The sequence below is a fragment of the Chiloscyllium punctatum genome, chromosome 2, assembly GCF_047496795.1.
Source record: "Chiloscyllium punctatum isolate Juve2018m chromosome 2, sChiPun1.3, whole genome shotgun sequence".
In the NCBI taxonomy this organism is placed as follows: Eukaryota; Metazoa; Chordata; class Chondrichthyes; order Orectolobiformes; family Hemiscylliidae; genus Chiloscyllium; species Chiloscyllium punctatum.
In genome coordinates this window covers 106,643,024-106,663,108 of record NC_092740.1, presented here as the reverse complement: position 1 = coordinate 106,663,108, position 20,085 = coordinate 106,643,024, and the positions used below count along the sequence as shown (strand labels likewise).

The 20,085-nt window shown below is 40.4% G+C and overlaps 1 long non-coding RNA gene across 1 annotated transcript in view; it reads left to right on the top strand.

The window, feature by feature from the left end:
* LOC140487601 (uncharacterized) overlaps nucleotides 1-20,085 on the top strand; it is a 74,360-nt gene that overhangs the window by 41,921 nt on the left and 12,354 nt on the right. Inside the window, exon 2 of the long non-coding RNA XR_011962848.1 lies at nucleotides 17,181-17,262. This is a non-coding gene — a long non-coding RNA (uncharacterized lncRNA). The remainder of the gene's footprint in view (nucleotides 1-17,180; nucleotides 17,263-20,085) is intronic.

Here is a 20,085-nt window from a genome sequence, read left to right as displayed (position 1 = left end):
AACTCCTGGACTCAATACTCTGACCAATAAAGGAAAGCATACCAAACGCCTTCTTCACTATCTTATCTACCTGCAACTCCACTTTCAAGGAGCTATGAACCTACACTCCAAGGTCTCTTTGTTCAGCAACACTCCCTAGGACCTTACCATTAAGTGTACAAGTCCTGCTAAGATTTGCTTTCCCAAAATGCAGCACCTCACATTTATCTGAATTAAACTCCATCTGCCACTTCTCGGCCCATTGGCCCATCTGGTCCAGATCCTGTTGTAATCTGAGATCTTCGCTGTCCACTATACCTCCAATTTTGGTGTCATCTGCAAACTTACTAACTGTAACTCTTATGCTTACATCTAAATCATTTATGTAAATGACATAAAGTAGAGGACCCAGCACCAATCCTTGTGGCACTCCACTGGTCACAGGTCTCCAGTCTGAAAAACAATCCTCCACCACCACCCTCTGTCTTCTACCTTTGAGCTAGTTCTGTATCCAAATGGCTAGTTCTCCCTGTATACCATGAGATCTAACCTTGCTAATCGGTCTCCCATGGGGAACCTTGTCGAACGCCTTACTGAAGTCTATATAGATCACATCCACTGCTTTGCCCTCATCAATCTTCTTTGTTACTTCTTCACAAAATTCAATCATGTTTGTGAGACATGATTTCCCATGCACAAAGTCATGTTGACGATCCCTAATCAGTCCTTGCCTTTCCAAATACATGTACATCCTGTCTCTCAGGATTCCGTCCAACAACTTGCCCACCACTGAGGTCAGGCTCACCGGTCTATAGTTCCCTGGCTTGTCTTTACTGCCCTTCTTAAACAGTGGCACCACGTTTGCCAACCTCCAGTCTTCTGGCACCTCACCTGTGACTATCGATGATACAAATATCTCAGCAAGAGGCCCAACAATCACTTCTCTAGCTTCCCACAGAGTTCTCAGGTGCACCTGATCAGGTCCTCAGGATTTATCCACCTTTAACTGTTTCAAGACATCCAGCACTTCCTCCTCTGTAATCTGGACATTTTGCAAGATGTCACCATCTATTTCCCTACAGTCTATATCTTCCATATCCTTTTCCACAGTAAGTACTGATGCAAAATATTCATTTGGTATTTCCCCCATTTTCTGAGGCTCCACACAAAGGCCGCCTTGCTGATCTTTGAGGTGCCCTATTCTCTCCCTAGTTACCCTTTTGTCCTTAATATATTTGTAGAAACCCTTTGGATTCTCCTTAATTCTATTTGCCAAAGTTATCTCATGTCCCCTTTTTGCCCTCCTGATTTCCCTCTTAAGTATATTCCGACTTTCTTTATACTCTTCTAAGGATTCACTTGATCTATCCTGTCTATACCTGACATGTGCTTCCTTCTTTTTCTTAACCAAACCCTCAAATTCTTTAGTCATCCAGCATTCCTTATAACTACCAGCCTTCGCTTTCACCCTAACAAAAATATACTTTCTCTGGATTCTTGTTATCTCATTTCTGAAGGCTTCCCATTTTCCAGCCGTCCCTTTACCTGCAAACATCTGCCTCCAATCAGCTTTCGAAAGTTCTTGCCTAACATTGTCAAAATTGGCCTTTCTCCAATTTAGAACTTCAACTTTTAGATCTGGTCTATCCTTTTCCATCACTATTTTAAAATGAATGGAATTATAGTCGCTGGCCCCAAAGTGTGCCCCCACTGACACCTCAGTCACCTGCCCTGCCTTATTTCCTAAGAGTAGATCAAGGTTTGCACCTTCTCTAGTAGGTACATGCACATACTGAATCAGAAAATTGTCTTGTACGCACTTAAGAAATTCCTCTCCATCTAAACCTTTAACACTATGGCAGTCCCAGTTGATGTTTGGAAAGTTAAAATCCCCTACCATAACTACCCTATTATTCTTACAGATAACTGCGATCTCCTTACAAGTTTGTTTCTCAATTTGTCTCTGACTATTGGGGAGTGTATAATGCAATCCCAACAAGGTGATCATCCCTTTCTTATTTCTCAGTTCCACCCAAATAACTTCCCTGGATGTATTTCCAGGAATATCCTCCTTCAGCACAGCTGTAATGCTATCCCTTATCAAAAATGCCACTCCCCCTCCTCTCTTGCCTCCCTTTCTATCCTTCCTGTAGCATTTGTATCCTGACACATTAAGCTGCTGGTCCTGCCCATCCTTGAGCTATGTTTCTGTAATTGCTATGATATTCCAGTCCCATGTTCCTAACCATGCCCTGAGTTCATCTGCCTTCCCTGTTAAGCCCCTTGCATTGAAATAAATGCAGTTTAATTTATTAGTCCTACCTTGTCCCTTCCTGCCCTGAAAGTTTGAGTCACTTCTGTTCTCAACTGTACCAGTCTCAGATTGATCCCTTTCCTCACTATCTCCCTGGGTTCCATCCCTCCCCACCTTACTAGTTTAAATCCTCCCAAGCAGTTCGAGCAAATTTCCCTGCTAGTATATTAGTCCCTTTCCAATTTAGGTGCAATCTGTCCTTGTTGTACAGGCCACGTCTACCTTAAAAGAGGTTCCAATGATCCAAAAATGTGAATCCTTCTTCCATACACCAGATCCTCAGCCATGCATTCATCTGCTCTGTCCTTCTATTCCTGCCATCACTTGGGGTTTCTTAATAGAGAGACAGATCAAAACACAGCCTGAATCGGGTTGGGAAAATATTTAAGTCATCTTGAACTTTAAATTGACAGTAGTTCTTTATGCTTCCACAAAGGCAACTCTTGATTCTCTTCTGCAAGAATAGAGATGATGTTGTCATCTGCATAGAACATGGAGGCCATAGTAAATCTCTAACAAAATAGATCAGATTAAAACAACTATTATTTTAGCTGAGTGGAATGTTTAAATTAATAAAATCCACTGTCAGCCAGTCACTTATCTATGATAAAACAGATTTGGATGTACAAAGTTAAAAATCACACAACAGATTATAGTCCAACAAGTTTATTTGGAATTCCAGATTCTGCTCCTTCCTCTTGCAAGAGGCACTGCTCCTTCTTCACACTTGAATGTTTTGATTCCTTTTTACTGGATTAGTGGTGCTGGAAGAGCACAGCAGTTCAGGCAGCATCCTGTCTGAACTGTTGTGCTCTTCCAGCACCACTAATCCAGTATTTGCTTTCCAGCATCTGCAGTCATTGTTTTTACCTCATTGATTCCTTTTTAGTCATGTTCATGTCACAATTTTGCGAACCCAAGCTTTTTGTGGAAAGAGGCCATTTGACCTATCAAATGTGCACTGACACTGTGAAGAGCATCCCATCCGGACCAAGCCTCCTTCCTTACCCCATCATCTCACACTTACCTTGGCTAATCGACCTAGCCTGCCCATTTCCAGTCACTATGGATAATTTACCATGGCCAACTCATCTAACCTTCACACCTTTGGAGCAAACCAGAGAACCCAGCAGAAACTCATGCCGGTAACAGGGAAAACATGCAAACTCAAAACAGGTAGTCACCCGAGGCTGGAATTGAATAGAGACCCCTGACGCTGTGAGGTAAACAGTGTTAACCTTTGACCCCCACCATGCCACCCATTGTAATAACTTTAAGCAACTTCTTTTGGTTGTAACAACTTGAAGATTTTTATCCAAATTGTCCTGACTTGTGGAAGCTTTATAGTTTGAAGGATTTTGTCAATAGTCACTGATTCCCTTGAATTAAAAGTTTGATTCTGCTGTTGAGAGAAATGGTTCTACTTCTGAACTAAACTCTTGGTTCGTCTGAAGTGAGACCTTGAACCTTCTGTTCTGAAGTTAAAAGTAAAGAAATGCCTTTTTGGTCTATGGAAATACAGCATTTGAAACATCCATCCAATGATTTATGTACATGTTCCTGGATACTTGACTTTATTGGAAGTGAACAGAGTCATCCAAATTGGTTTGAGATCAAATGCATTTTTCTAAAGATTCATCATTAGTTCTTTGCTTAACTGTACTGTGTGTCTATATTATAAAATGCATGGTCTGGCATGCCATGTTTAACCACTTGCAAGAACTGCCCTGTCATCTTTAATAGTTTCTATTCTAGAATTGCACTTTTTAAAAATTTTATATTATTCCTTTATTGTTCTTATCTACCCCTTCACTCATCTCTGCATTTACCTTCATTTACCAACTTTCATCTGTCAACTTTCATCTTTTCATTCAATCAGTCTATGTCCTCTTGAAGCCAATTACCCTTCTTACAGTTATCAATACCTCCAGGTTTGGATACTTTACAGTTTTGAAATTGTACCTAAACACTCTAATCTGTGTTGTTTTACAGCAAGAAAAGTAATGATCCTGGTACAAATAGAACCTCACCGTATTCTTTTACTCAGTCTGAGTAATAACTGCTAATGTCCATTTCTTATCACTCAGCCAGTACCATCTTCTGTTTTATTCCAAAAGCTTCAACTGTGCTGGAAACCTATTATGTGACACTTTATCAAATTACTTTGAGAGCTTTGCAACCATCAACCACATTACCTCATCAATTCTGACCCAAATTTTTAATTCCTTTCTGGTCACAGGGAAAGTGGCAGAGGATTGGAGGACATCTCATACGGTTCCACTTTTCCAGAAGGGTGTTTGGGATAAACAAGGGAATTGCAAACCAGTAAGTCTCATGTCAGTGATACGGAAACTGTTGGAGAAAATTCTGAAGAAGAAAATTAATCTCCATTTAGAAAGGCAAGGTTTCATCAGAGTCAGTCTGGATTGATCAGAGGGAGGTCATGCCTAACAAATTTGATTGAAGATTTTGAGGAGGTGATCTGGTATGTAGATGGGGGTGTTGTTGTTGTTATAATGGTTTCAGGAAGGCTTTTGCAAAGGTCTCACATGGAAGCCTGATAAAGAAGGTAAAAGCACATGGGATCCAAGGTAATTTCACAAGTTGGATCTAAAATTGGCTTAGTGGCAGAGGACAGAGGATGGTGGTAGGATGCTGTTGAGGCCAATGTCCAGTGGCACATAAAAAGGATCACTGCTGGGTCTTTTATTGTTTGTGATATGGGGTATGATAAGAAAGTTTGTGGATGACATAATGTTTGTCAGGTGAATGACAGTGAGGAAGAAAGGTTTAGATTACAGGAAAATATAGATAGGTTTGTCAGAGGGGCAGATCAGTGGCAGCTGGAATTTAGACCTGAAAAGCATACTTTGGAAGAAGCAACATGATAAGGGAGTAACGTAAAAACAATGACTGCAGATGCTGAAAACCAAATACTGGATTAGTGGTGCTAGAAGAGCACAGCAGTTCAGGCAGCATCCAACGAGCAGTGACATCGACGTTTCGGGCATGAAGAGCTTTTGCCCGAAATGTCGATTTCGCTGCTCGTTGGATGTTGCCTGAACTGCTGTGCTCTTCCAGCACCACTAATCCAGTACATGATAAGGGAGTACTCAATGAATGGCAAGAGATTGGGAAGCTCAGACTAATGGAGGGATCTTGAGACCCTGAAGGTGGCAGGTCAGGTTAATAAGGTAGTGAGGAAGACAAATGAGTACTTGTCCTTCTCAGTCATAGCACAGATTGTAAGAGCAAAGAGGTTATGTTGGAGCTGTACAAAACTTTGGTTAGGCCACAACTTGAGTAGTATTTAGTTCTGGTTGCCACATTGTAGGAAGAACATGACTGCATTGGAGGGAATGGGGAGGAGATTCACCAGGATGTTGCGGTTTAACTATGTAGAGAGGTGAGCTGGGCTGTTTTGGAGCAACTAAGGCTGAGAAGGTAGCTAATTAAGATTGAGGGGCATGGCCAAGGTGGATAGGAAGCAACTGTTCCTCTTAGCTGTTGGGTCAATAACAAGGAGCATTGTTTTGAGATGAAAGGCAGAAGGTTTAGAAAACATTTCATGAAAAGACTTTTCACTCAAATGGTGGAGGAAATCTGGAATGCACTGCCTGGAACAGAAGCAGAGACCAGAAACTTCTCAATCTTTGAAAAAGTACTTGGATGAGCACTTGAAATGTCATAATATTCAAGGCTATTGGCCAAGTGCTGGAAAGTGGGATTAAAGAGATTAGCGTAGACTTGATGGGCTGAGGAACCTTGTCTGTGCTGTGTGACTTTGACCCTACATCTCTTTCTGGTACCTCAGGAAAAACTCAATCAAACTAGTTAAACAAAAATTTGTCTCTGACAAAGCTATTCTGGCTTGTCATTTTGTTTAGCTAATTATAATTATTTACAGGAATATCACAAAATAATTTCAAAATCACTACCAGAGTTTATTGTGCAAAGGGAGATCTTTTATCTTTCTATCATGAAGACACTTTTTAAGTCCTCTTGTGGGCTTCTGTGGATATACGTACATTTTGAGATACTCATAGTTTAAATATACTTCCCTTGAGGGGTGGTCATTTCAATCATAGAGTCATAGAGATGTACAGCATGGAAACAGACCCTTCGGTCCAACTCATCCATGTCGAACAGAAATCCCAACCCAATCTAGTCCCACTTGCCAGCACCCACCCATATCCCTCCAAACCCTTCCTATTCATATGCCCATCCCAATGCCTTTTAAATGTTGCAATTGTATGAGCCTCCACCACTTGCTCTGGCAGCTCATTCCATACACACACCACCCACTGTGTTAAAATGTTGCCCCTTAGGTTATCTTTCCCCTCTCACCCTTAAGCTATGCCCTCTACTTCTGGACTCCCCCACACCATGGAAAAAAACTTGTCTATTTATCCTATCCATGCCCCTTATGATTTTATAAACCTCTATAACGTCACCCCTCAGCCTTTGACACTTCAGGAAAAACAGTTCCAGTCTATTCAACCTCTCCCAAAAACTCAAAACTTCAAACCCTGCCAACATCCTTACCAATCGTTTCTGAACCCTTTCAAGTTTCACATCATCCTTCCAATAGGAAGGAGAACAGAATTGCATGCAATATTCCAACAGTGGCCTGTACAGTTGCAACATGACCTCCCAACTCCTGTACTCAATACTCTGACCAATAAAGGAAAGCATACCAAATTGTTTCTTCACTATCCTACCTACCTGAGACTCTACTTTCAAGGAAATATGAATCTGCACTCCAAGGTCTTTTTGTTGAGCAACACTCCCTCGGACCTTACCACTTAGCGTATAAGTCCTGCTAAGATTTGCTTTCCCCAAATGCAGCACCTCACATTTATCTAAATTAAACTCCTTCTGCCGCTTCTCAGCCCATTGGCCTATCTGATCAAGGTCTCGTTGCAATCTGAGGGTATCCTTCTTTGCTGTCCACTACACCTCTAATTTTGGTGTCATCTGCAAACTTACTAATTATACCTTTTGCGCTCACATCCAAGTCATTTATATAGATGATGAAAATTGGTGGACTCAGCATCAATCCTTGTAGCACTCCACTGGTCACAGGCCTCTAGTCTGAAAAACAACTTTCCACCACCACTCTGTCTTCTACCTTTTGAGCCAGACTGTATCCAAATGGCTAGTTCTCCCTGTGTATTCCATGAGGTCTATCCTTGCTAACCAGTCTCCCACAGGGAACCTTGTTGAATACCTTACTGAAGTCCATATAGATCATGTCTACCACTCTGCCTTCAATCCTCTTTGTTACTTCTTCAAAAAATTCAATAAAGTTTGTGAGACATGATTTCCCATGCACAAAACCATGCTGACTATTCCTAATCAGTTCTTGCCTTTTCAAATACACGTATTTGGCCTCAGGATTCCCTCTATCAACTTGCCCACTACCAACGTCAGGCTCACAGGTCTTCGTTCCCTGGCTTGTCCTTACCACTCTTCTTGAACAGCGATACCACATTAGCCAACCTCCAGTCTTCCAGCACTTCACCGGTGAGTATCAATGATACAAATATCTCAGCAAAGGGTCCAGCAATCTCAGCAAAGGGTCCTAGCTCCCCAGAGTTCTAGTTTACACCTGATCAGGTCCTGGGGATTTATCCACCTTTATGCATTTCAAGACATCCAACATTTTCTCCTCTGTAATATAGACATTTTTCAAGATGTCACCATTATTTCCCTACATTATATATCTTCCACGTCCTTTTCCTCAACAAACACAGGTGCAAACTACTTGTTTAGTATCTCCCCCATCTCCTGTGTCTCCACACAAAGGCCACCTTGCTGATCTTTGAGGGGTCTTATTCTCTCCCTATTTACCCTTTTGTCCTTAATGTATTTGTAAAAACTCTTTGGATTCTCCTTAACTCTATTTGCTACAGCTATCTCATGTCCCCTTTTTGCCCTCCTGATTTCTCTCTTAAATGTACCCCTACTGCCTTTATACTCTAAGGCTTCATTTGATCTATCCTGTCTATACTTGAAGATTCCTTCTTTTTCTTAACCAAAGTCTCAATTTCTTTAGTCATTCAGCATTCCCTATACCTACCAGCCTTTCCTTTCACCCTAACAGGAATATACTCCCCCACCCCAGGGAAAAGAACTTGTCTATTTACCATATCCATGCCCCTCATGATTTTATAAACCTCTATAAGGTCACCCCTCAGAATTCGACGCTTCAGGGAAAACAGTTCCAGTCTAATCAACCTCTCCCAATAAGTCAAAACTTCCAACCCTGGCAACATCCTTATCATTCGTTTCTGAACCCTTTCAAGTTTCACAACATCCTTCCAATAGGAAGGAGATCAGAGTTGCATGCAATATTTTGGACTCTTGTTATCTCATTTCTGAAGGCTTCCCATTTTCCAGCTGTCCCTTTACTTGCGAACATCTGACCCCAATCAACTTTTGAAAGTTCTTGCCTAATACCATCAAAATTAGCCTTCAACTAATTTAGAACTTGAGCTTTTAGATCTGGTTTATCCTTTTCCATCACTATTCTAAAACTAATGGAATTGTGGTCACTGGCCCCAAAATGCTTCCCACAGACACCTCAGTCACCTACCCTGCCTTATTTCCCAAAACGAGATCAAGTTTTGCACCTTCTCTAGAAGGTACATCCACATACTGAATCAGAAAATTGTCTTGTAAATGCTTAACAAATTCCTCTTCATTGAAACCCTTAAAACTATGGCAGTCCCAGTTAAAATCCCCTACCATAACCACCCTATTATTCTTACGGATAACTGAGATCTCCTTACAAATTAATTTCTCAATTTCCCGCTGACAATTTGGGGGTCTATGATATAATCCCAATAAGGTGATCATCCCTTTCTTATTTCTCCACCCAAATAACCTCCCTGGATGTACTTCCGGGAACATCCTTCCTCAGTACAGCCGTAATGCTATCCCTTATCAAAAACCTCCCTCCCCTTCCTCTCTTGCCTCCCTTTCTATCCTTCCTGTAGCATTTGTATCCTGGCACATTAAGCTGTCCATCCCTGAGCCATGTTTCTGCAATTGCTATGATATCTCAGTCCCAATGTTCCTAACCATGCCCTGAGTTCATCTGCCTTCCCTGTTAGGCCTCTTGCGTTGAAATAACTGCAGTTTAACTTGTCAGTCCGACCATGTTCTCTGCTTTGTCCCTGTCTGCCCTGATTGTTTGGCTTACTTCTTTTCTCCTTGTCGATTGTTGGAAAAATCTATATAGTTCACTGACGTCCTTCAGGGAAAGAAATCTGCCATTCTCACCTGGTCTAGCCTACATAAAACTCCAGACCCACAGCAATGTGGTTGACTCTTAAATGCCCTCTGAAAGGGCCGAGCAAGTCACTTAGTTGTATCAATCACTACAAAATCTCAGCAAAAAAACACAGACAGACTACCTGGCATTGACTGAGGCACTAGGTTCAACACCCTGACTATGTTCTGTACCACCCCACAGGTCAGACCCAGAGAACAGTGCTATACAGTCAGGATGAAGTTGCCCTGGGGCTCCTCATAGCATCTATGAAGTCTCATGGCATCAGGTTAAATACGGGCAAGGAAACCTCCTGCTAATTACCATGTACCGTCTTCTCTCAGCTGATGAATCAGCATACCTCCATGTTGAACAACATTTAGAGTAGGCACTGAGGGAGACAAGGGTTTAAAATGTACTCTGTGTGGGGCATTTCATTGTCCACCTCCCAGTGTGAATCGATGGCAGCACTACTGAGCAATCTGGTGAGGTAGTAAAGGACATTGCTGCCAGACTGCATCTCCGATACGTGGTGAGGAAAGCAATAGGAGAGGGAAAACATACTTACCATCACCCTACCGATCTGTCTGCTGTAGATATGTCTGTCCAGGACAGCGTGGGTAAGATTGACTACCATATAGTCCTTGTGGAGATGAAGTACTGCTTTCACGTTGAAAATATTTTCCATTCTGTTGTGCAGCATGATCACTGTGCTAAATGGAACAGACTTTGAATGGATCTAACAACTCAAGAGTGGGCATCTATAAGGTGCTGTGGATCATCAACAGCAGCAGACTCGATATAACATGCAAATTTATGGTCTGGCATATCACCCACTCAGCCATTACCATCAAACCAGGGAAACAACCCTGATTCAGAGAAAGTATGGAGAGGGTATGCCAGGAACAGCACCAGACATAACTAGCAATGAGGTGTCAACTAGTGAAGCTAGCAAACTGGACTACTTGCATGCTAAACAGCATAAGCAGTAAGCAATCAAGCAGTTAAGCAATCCCACAACCAACAGATCAAACTTAAGCTCTGCAGACCTGCTTATCCAAATATGAACAATTAAACTGCTCGATGAAGTAAGAGGCTCCACAACTATCCCCATCCTCTATGATAAAAAAGGGTCCTTAGGGTAAAAGATAAGAATAACACAGTTGCAGGAATCTTCAGCCAGAAGTGCCAAGTGAATAATCTATCTCAGTTTCCCCCAGCATCACATATGCCAGTCTTCAACTAATGTGATATCAAGGAAAAGTTGGAGACACTGGACACTACAATGGTTATGGGCCTTGACAACAGTCTGGCAACAGTACTGAAGACTTGTGCTTCAGAACAAGTCGCAACCCTAGCCATGTTGTTCTGGTACAGATAGTATAGTGGCATTGACCAACAATATGGGAACATGCCCAGGCAAAATGCAGAACAATCCATCCTGCCAGTTACAGTCCAATCAGTCTGCTCTCGATGATCAGTAAAGTGATGGAAGGTGTCATCAACTGTTCGATCAAACACCACCTGCTTAGCAACAACCTGCTCACTGACACCAAGTTTCAGTTCCTCCTCCAGGGCCACTCAGCTCCTGACCTTGGTTTAAATATGGACACAAAAGCTGAATTGCAGAGTAAGGCACCAAATATGATATCAAGGAACCCATGCAAACTGGAATAAATGGGGATCAAAGTAATTTCTATTCTAACAAAGAGGTATTAGACCAAAAATGTTAGTTCTGCTTTGTCTCCACAAATGCTGGCAGATCTGCTGAGTTTATCTGGTAATTTCTGCTTTAGTTTGCTGGTTGAAATCATACCTGGCACATAGGAGGGTGGATGTGGATGCTGGCGATTAGTCATCTCAGATCCAAGTCAACTCTGCAGGAGCTCCTCAGGGTAGTGTCCTAGGCCCAACCTCCTTCAGCTGCTTCATCATAAGGTCAGAAGTGGGAATGTTTGCCAAAAACTGCTCAGCATTATTTGCAGCTCCTCAGATAATTAAGCACTCCACATTCAAAAAGCAACAAACCATGGACAATACTGAAGCTTGGGCTGAAAAATGGCAAGTAACATTCACATCACAAGAATGTTAAGCAATAACCGTCTTCAAGAAGAGAGAACCTAACCATCATCTCTTGACATCCAATGGTGTTACCACCATTGAATGCCCCATTATCAACATCCTGTGGATTACCAATGACCAGAAACTAAACTTGACTAGCTATTTAAATGGAAAGTCAGATGCAGGAGCACTGCAGCAAGGAACTCACTTCCCAACTTACCAAAACCTGTCCAACATCTACAAGGCACTGGTCAGGAGTGTGGTGGGTTACTCCCCACTTGCCTGGATTTGTGCAGCTCCAACAACACTCAAGATGCTTAACATCGTTCAGGACAAAGTAGCCTACTTGACTGGTACCACATCCACAAACATCTAATGCTTCCAGCAACGCTCGGTATCATCTACAAGTCGCACTGCAGAAATTTGCAAAGTCTTTTCAGACAGCACTTTTCAAACTTATGACCACTTCTGTCTAGAAGGACAAGGATGGGATATACATGGGACCACCACCCCCTTCAAACTGCTCTCCAAGACAGTCACCATCCTGACTTGGAAATATCTTACCATTTCTTCTTAGTCACTGGGTCAAAAGCCTTGAATTTTGTCCATACAGGCATTGTGAGTCTACCTGCGGCACGTGAACTTCAACAGTTCAAGGCGGCAGCAATCATCTTCTCAAGAGCAACTAGGGAAGGAAAACTCAAACTCATCTATTGAGTTTGCTTTGAATATGTTTGTCTGGAAGTAAATGTAATATTGTCTGGAAATGTAATATTAAAGATAGAAAATGTTACTGTTTTTAACAAACTTTTCACTTCCAACAAGGTTGGTATTTTGACACAATTCTTTTAGTTAGCTGTTTTAATGAATTGCCTTTATTAAACATTTACCAATTACTGAGCCTTCTAGAAGAGCACAGATCTTTATTGTATAGAAGCACAAAAGTTCACAGCATAAATTGAGGCCATTTGATCAAGCCTTTGCCTATTTCATGCTCAAGTAATCCAAAGCAAACAACATTCACATGCTTCTCAGCACTTCCTGTAAAGCTTTCAGCTCCAAGTTAAACAGAAATAGGACTTGCACTTCGACACTTGAGCCAGTCTTTTGGAAGATCAAGAACAGAAAATGATGATGTGCTGGGTTCTCTACTTTTTGTCATTTACATAAATGATTTGCATGCGAGCATAAGAGGTACAGTTAGGAAGTTTACAAATGACACTAAAATTGGAAGTGTAGTGGACAACGAAGAGGGTTACCTCAGATTACAACAGGATCCTGATTAGATGTCCAATGGGCTGAGAAGTGGCAGATGGAGTTAATTCATAGAAATGTCAGGTGCTGCATTTTGGGAAAGTAAATCTTAGCAGGACTTATATACTTAATGGTAAGGTCTTAGGGAGTGTTGCTGAACAAAGAGACCTTAGAGTGCAGCTTCATAGCTCCTTGAAAGTGGAGTTGCAGGTAGATAGGATAGTGAAGAAGGCATTTGTTATGCTTTCCTTTATTGAGTACAGGAATTGGGAGGTCATGTTGCAGGTGTACAGGACATTGGTTAGGCCACTGTTGGAATATTGCATGCAATTCTGTTCTCCTTCCTATCAGAAAGATATTGTGAAACTTGAAAGGGTTCAGAAAAAATTTACAAGGGGGTTGCCAGGGTTGGAGGATTTGAGGTTTACAAAATTATGAGGGGCATGGATAGGATAAATAGACAAAGTCTTTTCCCTGGGGTCAGAGAGTCCAGAACTAGAGGGCATAGGTTTAGGGTGACAGGGGAAAGATATAAAAGAGACCTAAGGGGCAAATTGTTCACGCAGAGAATGGTACGTATATGGAATGAGCTGCCAGAGGATGTGGTGGAGGCTGGTACAATTGCAACATTTATGAGGCATTTGAATGGGTATATGAATAGGAAGGGTTTGGAGGGATATGGGGCGGGTGCTGGCAGGTGGGACTAGATTGGGTTGGGATATCTGTCTGCATGGACGGGTTGGACCGAAGGGTCTGTTTCCATGCTGTACATCTCTATGACTCTATTTAGGCCACAATAAGAACAGGAGAACTGAACGTGCAAATACACTTCTGAGTTCAATAGAAACTACAGCAGATGACGATAATGTTCTTCAAAATATAAAAGGTGGCACAGATCAGTTTGAAGAAGTTTCACAGGCTTTTGACATTTACTTTAATCTGAAAACAAATAAAATGCCTGAAAGAGTTCAGGATCCAAATGAAATTCATTAATACTCTCCACAGTTCAGTGGAAAGCTATAACTATGGCACATTAAAATCAGAATTCATAAAAGACAATGTGTGAATTATTAAGGATTATTTCATCAGATTTATTCCAGTTCAAAGTTCAAAACCTTGGAGAAAACTATTAGAGGAATTGCACAGCAATGCTGAGAAAAGGACAGTTTCATCACAGGACAGCAAGAGAATCCGATTTTTAGAATATAAAAACTGTAAAGTCACACGTAACAAACAGTAGGCCAGACAACAATGTTAGCAATGTGGAACAACAAAGCTTCCCAGGCAAAAGCAGTGCAGATCTATTAAAAAGTGTTATATTACTAACTTTCAGAAGTAGTGTAGATACAGGATACAGAAATAGAGCAGCGAGAAGGCAAATGGCTACTTAGACAATGTCAATGTAGTAGAGCCACCAGCATTAGAAACAATATTTAATATATCCATGTTGGAAATTGGTGACCCAACCAACTGGAGTTTGACAAAATGCATTTGTCAATGGGAAGCCAGATCTCAGCTTGTTTACTGTGGGTGACAAAATAAAGCCACAGCATACAGTGATGAAATTATATGGACCAAGCAACACAAAAGGTGCAAAGTAGCAGAGATTGTATATATAATTAATAATCAAGAAAGATCACTCTTGGGCACATACACATCTTGACCTCAATATTCCTGAAGGAGCAGGAAATTCAGGAAAAAAAAGTATGAAATAAGATGCAGATGAGGAGAAGCAGTACAAGTCACTTGTGCTCACTAACCATTCTTTCAGAGAAATTATTGGGGCTCCAAAACAATCTGGTGAATAAATTGCAGTGGATTTGAATCTGATATCAGACAATGAAGAGACAAGTTCAAGAGAAATATTTCAATTCTTCTTCTTCCAAGGATGAACATCAGTACCAGAGAGATAGTTAAGTCAGCAAGAATCCTCAAGTAGCATGACTGCAATATGAATCTCAGATTCACCAGTAACATAACCAGAGAGTAAATGAAATTATTAAATTTAATAATTCAGTTGAAATAAATATTTAAAATAGAACAAATATTAATGAGCAGATTAGGAATAAATATCGAAGGTGGATTCCATACTACACCATGGGAGCCAAAATGGAGGTGGAATGATTAACATCACAGAACCAGAGCAATGGTCAAGAAGAAACTACCTGGCACAAAGATCTAGGATATTACTAAGAAGAAAATGTTTGCTCCAGTAATCCAGGACAATGCAAAAAAATATTTTCAATGGAATAGCTGTGAGCCATGGCGTTTATGAAATTTCAGATGTTCTTAAAAAGGCAGGGAAGAGTTCCACTGCAAAAGAAATTCAAGAACTTTAGAGTCATCCAGATAAAATATCAATTGACTAGTTGATTTAGCAGGACCAACAACTTTCAACAAGGGATATTCAAAATAAAAAAAAAAGTGGTCCTGAAGCAGAAACACCACACAATGGCAAGGACAGAATCAAGACCAACATTCCTCAAATATTCCAAATCTGAAAAAGAGAATATTCTTGAAGAATTGTGAAACCTCCATACTCCTTGAACTTTTGGGGTCCAAACCTTGATGGGATCTGGAATAGTGACAAACGTAATTACACACATGGAAGTGTGAATGTTAACTACTGAGGAAATAAGCTTTGGAAGAGATGCTGCATAAGGTAACAGTTCCAAATGGGGTCATTCTGCATTAAGGCCTGCTAAATCAGGTGATGTTGTAGGATGGTTGGGTCGGGATAGGCAGAACCTCATAAGCTCTTGCATAGTGAAGACCAATATACTAGATCTCCCAATAGTCTTAGCACAATGTCCACCTTACAAAAACAACTTGCACCTCATTGCCATTATTATAAACCACAGCTTGTTCAAGTAACCAGATTCATTTCTGTTGCTTGAACATACCAATTACCTCAGGGAAACAAATATTTATCTGATGTCAGAAGTAGTTAGATTAGCTACAATTTTATCCTAGACCAGTAATTAAGGATGTAGAAGATATTCCATCTAGCTACCTGAAGCATGAGCTATAACCAGTTTTAATGTGGCAGCTTTCTTTAAAGTGCCAGTCAAAAGTCAACAGTCATGACAAAAAGTTCACCATCAGATGCAGGGAAGCAATCATATGGACTTAAGTTGCCATCAGGGACAATTTGGGACTGTCCTTTTCATTCAGTGCTAAGTGGGGCACACTAATTGCCTGGTACATTCTCCATGGCAACAACTTAATTAATCAGCAGACTTTTTATCATGCAGTGCAAATAGTTATACACTTTTGAGATTTTGTATTCTGGTATCTTTCCTCATAAACACAGGATGGAAAGTTTGACAGTGTGTCTATTGTTTCAACAATTTCTTCTTTCTTAGAACTCTTCTGGTTTGGTCTTGATTATTGTCAGCTTTTACAATGGCTCTAAAATTATATTATTCAAGAATCTCATAGCATAGCTAAAATCTCAGGATGGGGCTAGAAATGATGAGATTCAGAGGTTTATCCCAGTTATCGTTTTAACACCATTTTCCCCGGTGATTTTCACGAGGTGAGGACACTAAAAATCAAGGCTAAAATTTGAGCAGAAAACACTGACCTTACATTCAATTCTGTTAGTAAGTAGATTTCACCCTTGTCATTGATAACAATTGGCTGGATTTTCATGATGTTTGGAGATTCTGGGAATCTTTAAAAATGGTGGAAGGGACTAGATCCAGTGTTCATGACACCATTTCTGAGATGTATCAATTTCACATTTAGTTGAAAAGGATGGGGCATGACAGCAAAAATATTTCACTGCCTTACATGGTGTGTTAATCGCAGCTACATAAACCTTCTTAATTTTCATTATATGTGTTTTATTTTTATTTAGTTCCAGTACAGTGTCACTTGTGCTTACAATAAGTCACAGATTAGATGAAAGAAAATTTGAATTGGTTTTTCTATTTGTTTATAGAGTGGACAACATTAAAACAAATCACACAATGCCAGGTTGTAGTCCAACAGGTTTATTTAGAAGTACAAGCTTTTGTAGAGCTGCTCCACCTGACCATGGAGTTGGACTATAACCTGGTGGTTGTGAGATTTTTAACTTTGTCCACCCCGGTCCAACACCGGCACCTTCACTTTATGGAGAGGAGCAATCTCCCACTTTTAGTCTGATGCACTGTTTTAGTGGTTCAGTGCTCTGTTTCAGTCTGATTTGAGCTAACCCAGGTATAACAATAGTTTGCTGAACAATTTTTCATAAATGTTGTATTTCTACATCGGGTCCACTTCAGGAGTTTTCTCTTGTATTTTCCCTAGATTACTAGAGAGACCACTACAGCAAAGATTACACATCCATTGCAGAATGAAATTTTCAATCCTGATGCAACTTCCTTCATCAGTAAGTCACTATTGAGCTCTATATGGTAGAATATGAATCTAACACTAATGGACTCAATTATACAAATTTCTAATTACTGGACAAGCTGCCTCGTGAATGCAGAGTTTCAGTGTATTGACTAATGATATGGCTATTGGAGAAATCTGTATTCCCTTTTGGCACTGCAGACCACACAGATGATAGAGTGGGAGGTAAAGGATAGGTTTAAGAGAAAGAAGTTATAAATAGTTGTAGATTTAATGTTTGCTGTCGGACTCAAAGAATAAAATGGTTAATTTTTACATTATATTGTGAAATTTGGGATTGTTCTTTGCCTCTCAAAAGTTAACAGGTTATGGCATGAGGTGAGCTTTTCTGGGTTTTGCGTTTAAATTAGCAAAGGGCTTTACCCCGTGTCGTAACAATAGCGAGAGGATTTGTGTACAAGAACAAGGATGTCTTGCTGCAGTTATAAAGGGAATTGATGAGGCCACACATAGAATGTTGTGTGAAGTTTTGGTGTTCTTGCTGATGTATGAGGAGAAATTGAGTTGGTTAGGAATGTATTCACGGGAACTTAGAAGAATTAAGATTATCATTTCATAGAACTAGACAGGTTAGATACAGGGAGAATGTTCCTGATGGTGGAGTACAAAACCCGGAGTCACAGTTTAATGATAAAGGGTAAACCTTTTCCAACTGCAATGAGAAGAAATGTCTTCACCCAGGGAGTAATGAGCCTCAGAAATTAACTGAGAAAGTAGTTGAGATCAAAATATTATGTTCTTTCAGGAACAAAATAAATATAGTTCTTCTGGCTAAACGAATCAAGGGATATTCAGGGGAATGTGGGATTAGGGTATTGAACTCAATGATCAACCATCATCATATTGAATGGCACAGAAGGCTTGTGGGATCAAATAGCCTATTCCTATTTCTATCTTCTTTCTATGATTTCCCATCAAAAACAGGTAACATTCAAATGCATTTCAACAACTAATGTTTGCTGGTCCTCCAACTCCAACTCTATCTTCCAGGTTGGTTTTTCTGCCAAGTGTTAAAATTATCCCGTAAGTCTTTGACGGGTTATTGTGGACCAATGATACAACATATATAATCTTTACTAATTTTACGATTTATTCTGGAATGCACAATTGGAATTTAATCCCATTGAAAATAATTCAGTTAAGATGTTTTATGAAAAAGAAGTGCATTACTCTAGTGCAGATGGAAGAGGCTATAGTTAATCACAGTACCTCACTCAACAATAAACCCAGCTGGTGAATCAACATTCTCTGTTAGACCAGCTGTCACCTTTCCCAAACTGCAACAGAAGCTCCAATCATGACCACTAGAGATGGAGAAGGAAATCCAAAACCTGCCAGTCACTCTAATTGTACCTTTAAGCTGAAAACGAGAAAACCATCACTGCCCTGCCTCGTGGCCAGTGATACTACTTCATATAACATTTCTCTCCTAAACTTGCAGTTTGCAAAATAGGTGTCAGTGAAACCATTTCATTCACTGTGTGATTGCACAGCAAACAGCACAGCTGAAAAAATTATTTAAGGCTGCAATAAATATGTTGATATTGATCCACCTAATCTCAGATCACTCATGAAGAATACATTTGAAAAATTCTGAATTCTCCCAGCTTGCTATTTGCCAAATCTATGTTTCTGAACAAAAAAAGCATAGAAAGTCATGAATGCACCAGATGGGGGGAAAAAATACAGAGAGACCCAGAGGGATTCTAAAGTGCCAGCAAACATCCTGCCAAATAATCAATTTATTTGAAGTGTATGGACGCATATGGTCAGATGAGGGAAGATTGGTAGATATCACATAAGGGCTAAATCTTCAGGGACTAGGATAGCAGACGTTTAACTCCATTTGTTACCGTGCAGCATTTGCATTAACAAAAGGAGGTCTCTCACAGAAAAAACAGTATCCACAATGAAATCATCACATACCTATATATATATTTATATATAGGAAGTTGACGAGAGATTTTTCACAGTAAGTAGTTAGATGTACTTTATTCATTCACAGGATATGGGCAATCACTGGCTGGGCAAGCATCGATTGCATGCCCCTAGTTGCCCTTGAAAGGTAATGGTAAGCTGTCTTCATGTACTGCTGCAGTCCATTTGGTGCAGGTAGATCCACAATGCAGTTAGGCTGGGAATTTTAGGATTTTGACCCAGCAACACCAAAGAAATGATGGTATATTTGAAAGTCAGGATAGTGAGTGGCTTGGAGGGGAACCTGCAGATGGTGGTGTTCCCATGTACCTGCTGCCCTTGTCCTTCTAGGTTGTAGTAGTTATGTATTTGAAAGGTGCTTCCTAAGGATCTTTGGTGAATTTCTTCAGTATATTTTGCAGGTGGTGTACATTACTCCTGAGCATTGGTGGTAGAGATAGAGAGTATTTGTGGATGTGGTATCAATCACGTGTGCCTTGTAGACAGTGGAACTGCTTTGCAGAGTCAGCAAGTGAGTTACTTGCTGCAGGAGTTCTGGTCTCTGACTTGCTTTTGCAGCCACAGGATTCAAATGACTTGTCCAGTTCAATTTATGGTCAATGATAATCCTTTGGATGTTAGTTAGATGCACTACCTGAGACTAAGGTGGATGTAGGCTTGATTGAGGCTTTTGGAAGTGTTAGACTTTGAAAGGAATAATATACAAAGTTTCATGTAGAGGCAGTTCAATGACACTGAATAATATGCTCATTTGGTGCAGACACAATGGGCTGAATAGCCACCTTCTGTGATTCAGTGATCATTCACTACTACGAAAAAACAAATAAACAGTTTGGATAAATAGCCTATGGTCCAGTAT